This window comes from Etheostoma spectabile, chromosome 21 (assembly GCF_008692095.1).
Source record: "Etheostoma spectabile isolate EspeVRDwgs_2016 chromosome 21, UIUC_Espe_1.0, whole genome shotgun sequence".
NCBI lineage: Eukaryota > Metazoa > Chordata > Actinopteri > Perciformes > Percidae > Etheostoma > Etheostoma spectabile.
This window is the reverse complement of record NC_045753.1, coordinates 8,771,243-8,783,554: the sequence shown is the minus strand read 5'-3', so window position 1 is coordinate 8,783,554 and position 12,312 is coordinate 8,771,243. Positions and strand designations below refer to the sequence as shown.

At 45.0% G+C, this 12,312-nt stretch overlaps 7 non-coding genes across 7 annotated transcripts; all 7 read right to left on the bottom strand.

Moving 5' to 3' along the window:
- Positions 1 to 31: 31 nt before the first annotated feature.
- Positions 32 to 125, bottom strand: trnai-uau (transfer RNA isoleucine (anticodon UAU)). Its single transcript has 2 exons — positions 88 to 125; positions 32 to 67 (listed from the first exon to the last, which is right to left on the bottom strand). It is a non-coding gene; the product is annotated as a tRNA-Ile (tRNA).
- A 615-nt stretch (positions 126 to 740) lies between these two features.
- Positions 741 to 834, bottom strand: trnai-uau (transfer RNA isoleucine (anticodon UAU)). Its single transcript has 2 exons — positions 797 to 834; positions 741 to 776 (listed from the first exon to the last, which is right to left on the bottom strand). It is a non-coding gene; the product is annotated as a tRNA-Ile (tRNA).
- Positions 835 to 2,848: 2,014 nt separating this feature from the next.
- On the bottom strand, positions 2,849 to 2,942 carry trnai-uau (transfer RNA isoleucine (anticodon UAU)). Its single transcript has 2 exons — positions 2,905 to 2,942; positions 2,849 to 2,884 (listed from the first exon to the last, which is right to left on the bottom strand). It is a non-coding gene; the product is annotated as a tRNA-Ile (tRNA).
- Positions 2,943 to 4,138: 1,196 nt separating this feature from the next.
- trnai-uau (transfer RNA isoleucine (anticodon UAU)) lies at positions 4,139 to 4,232 on the bottom strand. Its single transcript has 2 exons — positions 4,195 to 4,232; positions 4,139 to 4,174 (listed from the first exon to the last, which is right to left on the bottom strand). It is a non-coding gene; the product is annotated as a tRNA-Ile (tRNA).
- A 1,196-nt stretch (positions 4,233 to 5,428) lies between these two features.
- On the bottom strand, positions 5,429 to 5,522 carry trnai-uau (transfer RNA isoleucine (anticodon UAU)). Its single transcript has 2 exons — positions 5,485 to 5,522; positions 5,429 to 5,464 (listed from the first exon to the last, which is right to left on the bottom strand). It is a non-coding gene; the product is annotated as a tRNA-Ile (tRNA).
- Positions 5,523 to 6,718: 1,196 nt separating this feature from the next.
- Positions 6,719 to 6,812, bottom strand: trnai-uau (transfer RNA isoleucine (anticodon UAU)). The gene is made up of 2 exons: positions 6,775 to 6,812; positions 6,719 to 6,754 (listed from the first exon to the last, which is right to left on the bottom strand). It is a non-coding gene; the product is annotated as a tRNA-Ile (tRNA).
- A 1,195-nt stretch (positions 6,813 to 8,007) lies between these two features.
- Positions 8,008 to 8,101, bottom strand: trnai-uau (transfer RNA isoleucine (anticodon UAU)). The gene is made up of 2 exons: positions 8,064 to 8,101; positions 8,008 to 8,043 (listed from the first exon to the last, which is right to left on the bottom strand). It is a non-coding gene; the product is annotated as a tRNA-Ile (tRNA).
- Positions 8,102 to 12,312: the final 4,211 nt, after the last annotated feature.

Here is a 12,312-nt window from a genome sequence, read left to right as displayed (position 1 = left end):
TCAAATCATCCCCTACATATCAAAACTCAACTGCTCCAGGTGAGGATCGAACTCACAACCTCAGCATGACTCTGCAGGTTACTGTCTTATAAGTACCGCGCGCTGACCGATTGCGCCACTGGAGCCTATGTAGTGCGCTATTCAGTTCCTGAAAAAATACTGTATTAGTGGAGTACGAAGGATGAGTTGAGGAGTCACAGCCTGAGTAAAGAAGTTGCTTAAAGACCTTCCCATGCTATCCCGGAAATTTTAGATCACCCTCCTTTGAGTAATTTGTATACAGTCCCAAGCATGTCTGAAGAAGATGACAACAACATGTTTGTTAGAAAAGATTAATACCATCCCAATCCAGCTAGTGAGTTGTCTAAACAGACATGACGAGGATGGAGCAGGACCGCATCACAAAAATCGCCTTCAGATGGACACCATCTGATGAAAGAAAACCTGTAATGCCCAAAACCACCTCGCGCAGAACTGTGACACAAGAACACAGATGAACCTGTCAAGATCTTTTGTAATTCATTCTACAGGTGTTAAATATTGAGTTCTCTTTTTCATTTTACACATGAAGGGCTACCTCAATTTTCAGAATGTTATGTTTTTTGACTGGAGTGACAGATTTGTCTGAGTGGATGTGTTCACCTCACCTGCTGCAGCTACAAGGTTTCTGCTCCAAGTTAGTTTTGAACTCACATTCTGATTAACTGCAGGTTTCTGTCCCCTACATATTAAAACTCAACTGCTCCAGGTAAGGATCGAACTCACAACCTCGGCATGCCTCTGCAGGTTACTGTCTTATAAGTACCGCGCGCTGACCGATTGCGCCACTGGAGCTTACGAAGTACTCTATTCAGTTCCTGAAAAATCTGACATATTACTGTATTAGTGGAGTATGAAGGATAAGTTGACGAGTCACAACCTGAGTAAAGAGGTTGCTTAGAGACCCTCCCATGCTATCTCGGAAATTTCAGATCCCCCTCCCTTGAGTCATTTGTATACAGTCCCTAGCATGTCTGAAGAAGAGGACAACTAAACGTTTGTTAGAAAAGATTAATACCATCTCAATCCAGCTAGTGAGTTGTCTAAACAGACATGAGGAGAATAGAAGTGTTCCATAATTGATGCCTCTGACAAAGATGCCAGATGTTTTGGCCTAATAGGATCTCCAATGATGAACTGTACTTGAAAACGAGAAGCCCATGACCAAGGATATTACGCACAGACAATTTTCCACATGAAGGGTTACCTCAACATTCAGAATTTTTTTAATTTTTTTATGAATGACAGGTTTGTCTGAGTGAAGGTAAAACACATCTGCTCCAGGTGAGCCTTGAACCCACAACCTCTGCATCACTCAGCAGTTTACCATCTTATAAGTACCACGCGCTGACCGATTGCGCCACTGGAGCCTATACGCTGCTGCATTCAGTTCCTGAAAATTCTGACAGATTACTGTGTTAGTGGAGTATGAAGGATGAGTTGAGGAGTCACAGCCTGAGTAAAGAAGTTGCTTAATGACCCTCCCATGCTATCTCGGAAATTTTAGATCACCCTAACTTGAGTAATTTGTAAACAGTCCCTAGCATCTCCGAAGAAGATGACAACAAAACGTTTGTTAGAAAAGAATTATACCATCCCACTCCAGCTAATGAGTTGTCCAAACAGACATGACGAGGATGGAGCAGGACCGCATCACAAAAATCGCCTTCAGATGGACACCATCTGATGAAAGAAAACCTGTAATGCCCAAAACCGCCTGGCGCAGAACTGTGACACAAGAACACAGATGAACCTGTCAAGATCTTTTGTAATTCATTCTACAAGTGTTAAATATTGAGTTCTCTTTTTCATTTCACACATGAAGGGCTACCTCAATTTTCAGAATGTTTTTATTTGACAAAAAAGTGACAGATTTGTCTGAGTGCATGTGAATAACTGCAGGTTTCTGTCTTTTAAGTTCCACACACTGACCACTTGCGCCATGAGAGCAAATGAAAATAGCTATCAATTTCCTGGGAAATCTGACTGTTTACACTGGCCAGACAGGTATAAATAAAATGCAGGAGAAAGACATTTAGCAGGAGTACGAAACACTGGTCCAGCAGATCAACCAGTAACAAGTTCTACCACAGTTGGTGAGTGTCTCTCCACAGTTGTTGCTCCCGCTCGGGCAAAAAAGATGGACAAAAATGGGCTCCCGGATAGATCCGTTGGTAGAGCGGGTGCCCATATATGCAGTAGGCTATGATTCTATTTCAACCTGCAGCCCTTTGCTGAAAACATCACAGTACCACAGTAAAAACTACAGATCCCCCAAGAGGCCACAGCACTTCAACTTAAGAATGCACAAGTTGTCAAAAATGTGCTTTCATATGGTGTTTCTCCATTACTTGGTACCTGCTTTACTCGGCCGTGGTGCCCCGTCCTCCTTTTAACACTGCAGATTAGCACCGCCTCATGCGTGAGGTGAGCGTAGCTGGTTACCATAGCAGGGAACTGCTGTGACCTAACGCAACACACCCACACACAGAACCTCAAAGGGGTGTTGTTTTACATTCTCGGTATGTGGCTTTTGCCAGAGCCGGAGACAAATTTAGTTTAAAAAAAACGATCACATATCAGACAATTTGATTAATGTTCTCATCAATCGATAAATTAAGGTGAGCCTTTGATCACAACTTTTGTGAGAAAGATACAAAACTTTTTATAATCAAGGACGCTCCAGCATGAAGGACAAGGACTGAAGTAGTTTAAGTTGACTTAGTTAGCAGTTTATGTATTCAAAGAGTAGCTTGATTTATTTGGGAACAGAGAACCTTCAAATTATCCCTACATATTAAAACTCTGCTGCTCCAGGTGAGGCTCGAACTCACAACCTTGGCATGACTCAGCAGGTTACTGTCTTATAAGTACCACGCGCTGACCGATTGCGCCACTGGAGCCTACGTGCTGTAATATTCACTTCTTAAAATATCTGACCAATTACTGTATTAGTGGAGTACGAAGGATGAGTTGAGGAGTCACAGCCTGAGTAAAGAGGTTGCCTAAAGACCCTCCCATGTTACCTTGAAAATTTCAGATCACCTTCCTTTGAGTAATTTGTAGCAGTCGGCTATGATTCTATTTGAACTTGCCGACCTTTGCTGAAGAAATCACAATACCACATCAAAAACCGTAAAAACTACAGATCCCCTAAGAGACCACTGCACTTCAGCTTAAGAATGCACAAGTCATCAGAAATGTGCTTTCTTATGGCGGTTCTCCATTACATGGTACCTGCTTGACTCGGCCGTGGTACCCTGTCCCCCTTTTAACACCTCAGATTAGCACCGCCTCATGCGTGAGGCGAGCGTGGCTGGTCGTCATAGCAGGAAACTGCCGTGACCTAACGCAACACACCCACACACAGAACCTCAAAGGTGTGTTGTTTTACATTCTCGGCCTGTGGCTGTTGCCACAGCCGGGAGACAAATTTAGTTTCAAAAAACTATTACATTTTAGACAATTTGATCAATGTTCTCATAAATCAATAAATTAAGGTGAGCCTTTGATCCCAACTTTCGTGAACAAGATACACAACTTTTTATAATCAAGGACGCTGCAGCATGAAGGACAAGGACTGTAGTAGTTTAAATTGACTTAGTTTCCAGTTGATGTATTCAAAGAGTATCTTGATTTTTTTTGTGAATAGAGAACCTTCAAATCAACCCCTACATATTAAAACACAATTGCTCCAGGTGAGGCTTGAACTCACAACCTCGGCATGACTCAGCAGGTTACTGTCTTATAAGTACCACGAGCTGACCGATTGCGCCACTGGAGCCTACATGCTGCAATGTTCAGTTCCTGAAAAAATCTGACAGATTACTGTATTAGTGGAGTATGAATGATGAGTTAAGGAGTCACAGCCTGAGTAAAGAAGTTGCTTAGAGACCCTCCCATGCTATCTCGGAAATTTCAGATCTCCCTCCCTTGAGTAATTTGTAAACCGCCCAACTCCAACTAAACAAGATGCCCACCTTTTTATACTCAAGGACGCTGCAGCATGAAGGCCGAGGACTGTAGGTATTCAAGGAGTACCGTGATTTGTTTGTGAATAGAGAACCTTCAAATCATCCCCTACATATTAAAACTCAGCTGTTCCAGGTGAGGCTCGAACTCACAACCTCCGCATGACTCAGCAGGTTACTGTCTTATAAGTACCGCGCGCTGACCAATTGCGCCACTGGAGCCTTCTAACTGCAATATTCTCTTCTTAAAAAATCTGACCAATTACTGTATTAGTGGAGTACGAAGGATGAGTTGAGGAGTCACAGCCTGAGTAAAGAGGTTGCCTAAAGACCCTCCCATGCTATCTCGGAAATTTCAGATCACCCTCCTTTGAGTAATTTGTAGCAGTCGGCTATGATTCTATTTGAACTTGCCGACCTTTGCTGAAAAAATCACAATACTACATCAAAAACCGTAAAAACTACAGATCCCCTAAGAGACCACTGCACTTCAGCTTAAGAATGCACAAGTCATCAGAAATGTGCTTTCTTATGGCGGTTCTCCATTACATGGTACCTGCTTGACTCGGCCGTGGTACCCTGTCCCCCTTTTAACACCTCAGATTAGCACCGCCTCATGCGTGAGGCGAGCGTGGCTGGTCGTCATAGCAGGAAACTGCCGTGACCTAACGCAACACACCCACACACAGAACCTCAAAGGTGTGTTGTTTTACATTCTCGGCATGTGGCTGTTGCCACAGCCGGGAGACAAATTTAGTTTCAAAAAACTATTACATTTTAGACAATTTGATCAATGTTCTCATAAATCAATAAATTAAGGTGAGCCTTTGATCCCAACTTTCGTGAACAAGATACACAACTTTTTATAATCAAGGACACTGCAGCATGAAGGACAAGGACTGTAGTAGTTTAAATTGACTTAGTTTCCAGTTGATGTATTCAAAGAGTAGCTTGATTTTTTTTGTGAATAGAGAACCTTCAAATCATCCCCTACATATTAAAACACAATTGCTCCAGGTGAGGCTTGAACTCACAACCTCGGCATGACTCAGCAGGTTACTGTCTTATAAGTACCACGCACTGACCGATTGCACCACTAGAGCCTACATGCTGCAATGTTCAGTTCCTGAAAAAATCTGACAGATTACTGTATTAGTGGAGTATGAATGATGAGTTAAGGAGTCACAGCCTGAGTAAAGAATTTGCTTAGAGACCCTCCCATGCTATCTCGGAAATTTCAGATCTCCCTCCCTTGAGTAATTTGTAAACAGCCCAACTCCAACTAAACAAGATGTCCACCTTTTTATACTCAAGGACGCTGCAGCATGAAGGCCGAGGACTGTAGGTATTCAAGGAGTACCGTGATTTGTTTGTGAATAGAGAACCTTCAAATCATCCCCTACATATTAAAACTCAACTGCTCCAGGTGAGGCTCGAACTCACAACCTCCGCATGACTCAGCAGGTTACTGTCTTATAAGTACCGCGCACTGACCAATTGCGCCACTGGAGCCTGCTATCTGCAATATTCACTTCTTAAAAAATCTGACCAATTACTGTATTAGTGGAGTACGAAGGATGAGTTGAGGAGTCACAGCCTGAGTAAAGAGGTTGCCTAAAGACCCTCCCATGCTATCTCTGAAATTTCAGATCACCCTCCTTTGAGTAATTTGTAGCAGTCGGCTATGATTCTATTTGAACTTGCCGACCTTTGCTGAAGAAATCACAATACCACATAAAAAACAGTAAAAACTACAGATCCCCTAAGAGACCACTGCACTTCAGCTTAAGAATGCACAAGTCATCAGAAATGTGCTTTCTTATGGCGGTTCTCCATTACATGGTACCTGCTTGACTCGGCCGTGGTACCCTGTCCCCCTTTTAACACCTCAGATTAGCACCGCCTCATGCGTGAGGCGAGCGTGGCTGGTCGTCATAGCAGGAAACTGCCGTGACCTAACGCAACACACCCACACACAGAACCTCAAAGGTGTGTTGTTTTACATTCTCGGCATGTGGCTGTTGCCACAGCCGGGAGACAAATTTAGTTTCAAAAAACTATTACATTTTAGACAATTTGATCAATGTTCTCATAAATCAATAAATTAAGGTGAGCCTTTGATCCCAACTTTCGTGAACAAGATACACAACTTTTTATAATCAAGGACGCTGCAGCATGAAGGACAAGGACTGTAGTAGTTTAAATTGACTTAGTTTCCAGTTGATGTATTTAAAGAGTAGCTTGATTTTTTTTGTGAATAGAGAACCTTCAAATCATCCCCTACATTTTAAAACACAATTGCTCCAGGTGAGGCTTGAACTCACAACCTCGGCATGACTCAGCAGGTTACTGTCTTATAAGTACCACGCACTGACCGATTGCACCAATAGAGCCTACGTGCTGCAATATTCAGTTCCTGAAAAAATCTGACAGATTACTGTATTAGTGGAGTATGAATGATGAGTTAAGGAGTCACAGCCTGAGTAAAGAAGTTGCTTAGAGACCCTCCCATGCTATCTCGGAAATTTCAGATCTCCCTCCCTTGAGTAATTTGTAAACAGCCCAACTCCAACTAAACAAGATGCCCACCTTTTTATACTCAATGACGCTGCAGCATGAAGGCCGAGGACTGTAGGTATTCAAGGAGTACCGTGATTTGTTTGTGAATAGAGAACCTTCAAATCATCCCCTACATATTAAAACTCAGCTGCTCCAGGTGAGGTTCGAACTCACATCCTCGGCATGACTCAGCAGGTTACTGTCTTATAAGTACTGCGCGCTGACCAATTGCGCCACTGGAGCCTGCTTACTGCAATATTCACTTCTTAAAAAATCTGACCAATTACTGTATTAGTGGAGTACGAAGGATGAGTTGAGGAGTCACAGCCTGAGTAAAGAGGTTGCCTAAAGACCCTCCCATGCTATCTCGGAAATTTCAGATCACCCTCCTTTGAGTAATTTGTAGCAGTCGGCTATGATTCTATTTGAACTTGCCGACCTTTGCTGAAAAAATCACAATACTACATCAAAAACAGTAAACACTACAGATCCCCTAAGAGGCCAATGCACTTCAGCTTAAGAATGCACAAGTCATCAGAAATGTGCTTTCTTATGGCGGTTCTCCATTACATGGTACCTGCTTGACTCGGCCGTGGTACCCTGTCCCCCTTTTAACACCTCAGATTAGCACCGCCTCATGCGTGAGGTGAGCGTGGCTGGTCGTCATAGCAGGAAACTGCCGTGACCTAACGCAACACACCCACACACAGAACCTCAAAGGTGTGTTGTTTTACATTCTCGGCATGTGGCTGTTGCCACAGCCGGGAGACAAATTTAGTTTAAAAAACTATTACATTTTAGACAATTTGATCAATGTTCTCATAAATCAATAAATTAAGGTGAGCCTTTGATCACAACTTTCGTGAACAAGATACACAACTTTTTATAATCAAGGACGCTGCAGCATGAAGGACAAGGACTGTAGTAGTTTAAATTGACTTAGTTTCCAGTTGATGTATTCAAAGAGTAGCTTGATTTTTTTTGTGAATAGAGAACCTTCAAATCAACCCCTACATATTAAAACACAATTGCTCCAGGTGAGGCTTGAACTCACGACCTTGGCATGACTCAGCCTGTTACTGTCTTATGAGCACCACGCACTGACCGATTGCACCACTAGAGCCTACGTGCTGCAATATTCAGTTCCTGAAAAAATCTGACAGATTACTGTATTAGTGGAGTATGAATGATGAGTTAAGGAGTCACAGCCTGAGTAAAGAAGTTGCTTAGAGACCCTCCCATGCTATCTCGGAAATTTCAGATCTCCCTCCCTTGAGTAATTTGTAAACAGCCCAACTCCAACTAAACAAGATGCCCACCTTTTTATACTCAAGGACGCTGCAGCATGAAGGCCGAGGACTGTAGGTATTCAAGGAGTACCGTGATTTGTTTGTGAATAGAGAACCTTCAAATCATCCCCTACATATTAAAACTCAGCTGCTCCAGGTGAGGTTCGAACTCACATCCTCGGCATGACTCAGCAGGTTACTGTCTTATAAGTACTGCGCGCTGACCAATTGCGCCACTGGAGCCTGCTTACTGCAATATTCACTTCTTAAAAAATCTGACCAATTACTGTATTAGTGGAGTACGAAGGATGAGTTGAGGAGTCACAGCCTGAGTAAAGAGGTTGCCTAAAGACCCTCCCATGCTATCTCGGAAATTTCAGATCACCCTCCTTTGAGTAATTTGTAGCAGTCGGCTATGATTCTATTTGAACTTGCCGACCTTTGCTGAAAAAATCACAATACTACATCAAAAACAGTAAACACTACAGATCCCCTAAGAGGCCAATGCACTTCAGCTTAAGAATGCACAAGTCATCAGAAATGTGCTTTCTTATGGCGGTTCTCCATTACATGGTACCTGCTTGACTCGGCCGTGGTACCCTGTCCCCCTTTTAACACCTCAGATTAGCACCGCCTCATGCGTGAGGTGAGCGTGGCTGGTCGTCATAGCAGGAAACTGCCGTGACCTAACGCAACACACCCACACACAGAACCTCAAAGGTGTGTTGTTTTACATTCTCGGCATGTGGCTGTTGCCACAGCCGGGAGACAAATTTAGTTTAAAAAAACTATTACATTTTAGACAATTTGATCAATGTTCTCATAAATCAATAAATTAAGGTGAGCCTTTGATCACAACTTTCGTGAACAAGATACACAACTTTTTATAATCAAGGACGCTGCAGCATGAAGGACAAGGACTGTAGTAGTTTAAATTGACTTAGTTTCCAGTTGATGTATTCAAAGAGTAGCTTGATTTTTTTTGTGAATAGAGAACCTTCAAATCAACCCCTACATATTAAAACACAATTGCTCCAGGTGAGGCTTGAACTCACGACCTTGGCATGACTCAGCCTGTTACTGTCTTATGAGCACCACGCACTGACCGATTGCACCACTAGAGCCTACGTGCTGCAATGTTCAGTTCCTGAAAAAATCTGACAGATTACTGTATTAGTGGAGAATGAAGAAAATATGTGCTGCCAGGTGGTAAGGAGCATAGGTTCTTGCCTAAGGGGCGTGAAGTCCTACAGTGGGGGACTACAGTGAACTTTTACATGGCTGTGGTGGATCATGTCAGTGATAACCCGCCTACGGTTCCCCTCTTGGACAAACAGCCGGAGCGTGTTAGACCACTGCTGCAGAAATGGTCTACAGTCTGGACAGAGTCCACCGGGGCTACTAACATCATAAAACATAAGATCTTGACTACCGATGAGCTGCCAGTGCGGAGGAGAGCTTACAGGGTATCGCCACACAAGCAAGCGGTCATCGAAGAACAGGTGAAGAAAATGCTCAGGAACAATGTTATAGAGCCTTCTACGTCGGCTTGGGCGTCCCCGGTGGTGTTGACACCTAAGAAGGACGGAACTCCACGGTTCTGTGTGGACTTCAGTGGACTTAATGCTAAAACACACCATGACGCTTATCCCATGCCGCTAGTCCATGAGATCTTAGAATCCATGCATGGAGCGCAGTGTTTTAGCTCACTTGATCTTCAGAGCGGGTACTGGCAGGTGGCCATGGATGAAGGAAGTAAACTAAAAACAGCCATGACCACCCACCTAGGACTGTTCCAGTTTAAGGTCATGCCATTTGGACTTAGGAATGCCGGAGCCACCTTCCAACGGCTGATGGAAAATGTTCTGGGGGAGTTAAAGGGCAGAATATGTTTCGTGTACATAGACGACATCATTGTTTTCTCTAAGTCGCATGAGCAACACCTACATGACCTTGAGGCGGTGTTTGAAAAACTCCATCATGCACATCTAACTCTCAATGTCGCTAAATGCCATCTTCTGCAATCCCAACTCACCTTCCTAGGACATGTGGTCTCCGGAAAAGGCGTAGAAGTGGAAACAACAAAAGTGGAAGCAATTGCGGCTTACCCCGCACCTAGGGATTTGAAGAGTCTCCAGAGGTTTCTGGGGTTGGTGGGCTGGTACCACAAGTTCATCCCTCGGCTGGCCGATATCGTCACCCCCCTTAATAACCTCAAGAAAAAAGGGGTCAAATGGGATTGGTCTGCACAGTGTCAGGCCGCCTTTGAACATTGTAAAGCGATGCTGCAGTCGTCACCAGTGGTGGCTCAGCCAGAGCCACACGGGTGTTTTCAAGTGCACTGTGATGCCAGCGATGTAGGTTTGGGTGCGGTCCTGATGCAGGCAATAAAAGGGGAAGACCAAGCCATTGCATTTGCTTCAAGAGCTCTCCATGGTGCTGAACTGAGGTATTCCACCTCAGAAAAGGAGTGCTTGGCTGTTGTGTGGGCGGTGGAAAAGTGGCGTCATTACTTGGAAGGAGAAGCATTTGACGTTTACACAGACCACAGTGCACTGGCTTGGGCATTCAACTGTCCCAAAACTTCATCCCGGCTCACCCGATGGACGTTACGGCTGCATGCATTCTCTTTTCGGGTCCATTACAAGAAAGGTTGTTGTAATGTGGTACCGGATGCCCTGTCCCGAGCACATCCTCAACCGGATGGGAACGTAGGTCTGGCTAGTGCAAAATCTTACTGGTCTGATCTACCTAAGACCCTTCAGGACATTGAAACGGCTCAGGAGACAGACCCCTTATGCCAAGAGCTTGGCCTTTCCATCTGCGATCCAACACCGGGACGCCTCCATTATCAACAACAGCATGGAGTGTTATACCGGGGTGTACCATCTAAGTATGGCGGCTACAACTACCAGCTGGTGGTTCCCGCTGTGTTAGTCCCAGAGTTTCTGGCTTACTTCCATGACAGTCTATTCGGAGGCCACCTAGGGAGGATGAAGACCCTCCTGAAGATCCTTGACGTGGGATGGTGGCCCACAGTGCGCAAGGACGTTTGGAGCCATGTGCGCAGTTGCCCTATCTGCCAACAATACAAAGGATCCAATGTCAAGCCCGCAGGGCTACTCCAGTCAACAGAGGTCTGTGCACCGGGGGAGATGGTAGGAGTGGACTTCATGGGACCCCTTCCTCTCAGCAAGGGCCGGAATTCAATTCTGATGGTGGTGGTCGATTATTTCAGTAAGTGGGTGGAGCTGTTCGCATTGAAGGATGCCAAGACACCAAAAGTTTGCCAGATCCTTAAGAACGACATCTTTACCCGATGGGGGGTACCCACCTTCCTTGTGTCTGACCGTGGGCCCCAGTTCACCAGTTGTTTACTGTCCAGCCTCTGTGAATCCTGGGGTGTCACGCAAAAGCTTACCACAGCATACCACCCACAGACGAATCTGACGGAAAGGGTCAATCGGACCCTGAAGACCATGATCGCCTCGTTTGTGGGGGAACATCATCAGGACTGGGATCGATGGTTACCTGAGTTCCGGTTGGCTATTAACACGGCCGTGCATGAGACCACTGGGGTGTCCCCTGCTGTGTTGGCTTTGGGTCGCAACCTCAAAGGCCCATTGGAGCGTCTTATTCATAAGGCACCCTCACCCAGCACATCTACATACAACACACTACACACAGGCGCTATTGCTGAAGGAGGTTGAAAGACACGTCGGGGTGGCAAAAGCCAGACAAGCTAGATACTATAATGCACGACGCAAAGATGTACACTTTGCAGTTGGGGATCTGGTCTGGGTTAGGTCGCACCCACTGTCTAAAGCCTCAGCCAAATTCTCTGCCAAGTTTGCACCCAAATGGTCAGGGCCAGTTAGGGTAGAGAAAGTGCTAGGACCTGTAAACTACCGGGTTCGATGGTCAACTGATAAACTGAAGGTGGACAACGTAAATGTGGTAGACTTGAAACCATTCTATGGCCCCGATAAGCCGCTGGCTGGGGGGGGGGGGAATGTAATGGTCACCCATACTATCTTCATGTGCAGCTTTTTCTTTATATGATGGGGAACATGCATTACGTGTATTTGTTTTTTGCTGTCACTTGTAGATGTAATAAGCTGTGTTATCTGAGGCCTGAGCTGGAACCACGGATTGTTTGCAGACTGATATTTGTATACATCATGAGTGGTCTGGTGTAGGCGGGGGTATAAAGGGGACGTGTTTGTAACAATTCGGGATCAGCTGATCGATCGAGGAGAGAGAGACTTCGGAGCTCAACGGGAGAGGCGCTGACGATTGAGGAGGGCTCTGGTTTTCTGCAGGCCTGCCAGATGGGATACACCGCGGGATAAATGGTTTACTTTCTCTCAGTGGATTATCAATTGGAAGACATTCTGGTCTACTGCATCCACCCTTCTTCCAATCGGACTTGGCGAGGTCGCGTAAGTTACCCG